Source organism: Poromitra crassiceps (assembly GCF_964638095.1).
Source record: "Poromitra crassiceps genome assembly, chromosome: 16".
Taxonomy (NCBI): domain Eukaryota; kingdom Metazoa; phylum Chordata; class Actinopteri; order Beryciformes; family Melamphaidae; genus Poromitra; species Poromitra crassiceps.
Window position 1 is genome coordinate 11,868,712 of NC_139645.1, and position 2,500 is coordinate 11,871,211.

A 2,500-nucleotide genomic window follows, 5' to 3' on the forward strand; every position below is an offset into this window, starting at 1 on the left:
TTCTGACTCTGGGAAAGTTGGAAAAATTGTCAAATTCCCCAAAACGACTATCTCTGAACTCTTTAACCAAGGCACACAATTAGGCTATTCTATAGTGATATCCTTTTAATAACTAATGTAATATTTTTTCACTTCCATTCACTGAGTCTCCCCCTGAAACTGCTTGGAGCCCCCCTGGGGAGGGTCCAACAGCGACAATCTGTCTTACATGGGCATCCTGAAACCACTATACTGTGCTAAATTAGCCAGTAGTGCCCCGCAACAAAAAGAAAGAAAAACAAGTCTGCAGTCTAGGGATAAAGGAAGATGTTCGCATATTTCTGCAAAGATTAGAAAAACATCAGACCCATCACATAAAGTTTTTCTTCTTGAAACTGTGTGAGGCGAGACTGTTTAAGACAAACTGCACCACACTGCTGCCACCTGCTGGCCACAACAGTTAACGCCACAGGGGCAAGTCACAATTACCGCACCAACAGCATCACTTGATACACAGTATAGATTTTTATTGTTTATATTAAATCAAAAAAAGGTAAGCACTATAACATACATCACAAACCAAAAACGTTGTGGTATAGTAAAATTTAATATTTGGGGAAAAAATACCTCAAAATGACATTACAAAAAAAGTAGTAACACTAGTGGACAAGGAACATTCTTTAAATAATATAGAACTGTACATTAATAGTCAACTAAAAAAGTAAGACACCAAAAACGAAAACCCTCAGAAATCCTTCAGCGAAATTTAACAATATATCCACAATATTAGCTCTAAAATTGGTATTAAAAACAACGATCCGAGACCGAGACCGACAGACAACAACCAAGGCCAGTTGATGCTGAATGAAGCTAAAGGGAAGTGAGAAGTCAGAGTTACAGGGGATTTTCAGATCATAAAGGTTATGGTTGGTTATGGTTTGGGTGTGAGAAGTCAAAGTAAGGCAGTGGAAGGCAGGTGTTTAGATAGCAGAAGGTAAGGACAAGCCCATCAGAAACAGCTGCAGCTCTGATCCAGTCACGCAGGGCTTACAGGAGAGCAGGCTGAAATTGAATATAAACTCTGTTATAAAATGACCTCATGGTACGCCTACATGTCACTCGTCATTTTGTATTTGACAAAAATCAAAACAAACACATAATCTCTTTCATGCGTGCAAAACCCAAAGGTGAACACAGTGCATGTGAGACACCTTCTAAGTGACGGCTTTAAAATGCATAACAGTGGCATGCTGCATCATTGGTCCACTGTTATTTTCATCATGTGAGTTGTTTTATATGATTTTTCTACTCTCTTTCGGGCACGAAAACAGTGACGATCAAGGAGATGCAATCCTGAAATAACATACCATCTTTTTATCTAGAGACTGTGGACACCGGACGCACGTAATATTGTTATTTCTACCAAATTTGATTCCACACATAAATCAGCTAAAGAGGAAACTGCAAAGCCCTGTTAACATTGCATATGATTTAAGTTGTAACCCGTTCAACAGGTTGCATTTATTCACCAATTCATGAAACGGAGATCAGATGCATAGCCAAAAGACCAAGGTCAAGAGACTGTTCCACATGCAGCCTTTGGCGAGCAAGAGCAACATTAACATGAGATTTGCTGCCTGCCTTACAATTTTACCTGCAATAATGGGAGTTCAGTAAAACAGACACTAGGGGGCACCAAATGCCCAAATGGCCACTTATTACATCATCAAAATGTGATAATGGAGGGGGTTTTCAAAGTGGAAGGCAGGCCTCGAGTCACTTTGAAGTCAATAGAAATGAAAAATATTACATTAGTTATTATAGGCTTTGTCTGAGGGGAGGCCCACAGTTTCAGACTTTGAAAACCCCTCTGCTAATCTATTGTAAAATCTGAGCTTTTGTTACGAAACAAATCACATTAATCACTACACAACTGACCATCTATCCAACCCCAGAGTAACTGTTTTCTCAGATCACATAACACAAGTATAACCACCTTTCACCAGTATATTGAAAATATGTATATGTCTTATTTCTATGTGCACTGACTATACTCAGTCTTCAGTCACAGTCTCAATTTCTTGGTAACGGCTTCACTGAATTTCTTTGGGTTATTTGTTACAAAAATATATTCATATTATCAAAATATGCAGATGCAAAAAAAAAAAATTCAATCTCTACACAATGTGAACCAATCAGTGCAAACGCAAGACAAGTGCAATGTTACGAGTCCAGTGTCCACAGCGTCGAGTCTGCTATGAATGAGTCCCTCTGACTTCTCACAACGGGGGTCGCAGGTGAACAGATAGCCTGAACCAAACAGATATTTAGAAAAGGATTGCTCCAAACTAGCAACAGCCCTCTTTCAAAAGACAAGATTTCAAAAATACAAGCGGCATTACAAGTCAGTACAAAATGTCAAATAAAACTTATATCATGAATATACACATACACAGAAGTAGATTTTTTTTTAAACAAAACCAAGTTAAAAAATAAAGTTCCTTTTTCTCATGGTACGTTT

At 38.3% G+C, this 2,500-nt stretch overlaps 1 protein-coding gene across 1 annotated transcript in view; it reads right to left on the bottom strand.

Annotated features, from left to right (window-relative positions):
* Positions 1-495: 495 nt before the first annotated feature.
* The window catches only part of crtc3 (CREB regulated transcription coactivator 3), a 59,223-nt gene continuing 57,218 nt past the window's right edge, over positions 496-2,500 (bottom strand). The window contains exon 15 of the mRNA XM_083652969.1: positions 496-2,500. This exon is cut by the window's right edge and continues 1,977 nt beyond it. The gene's annotated coding sequence lies outside the window, so the exon portion shown is untranslated.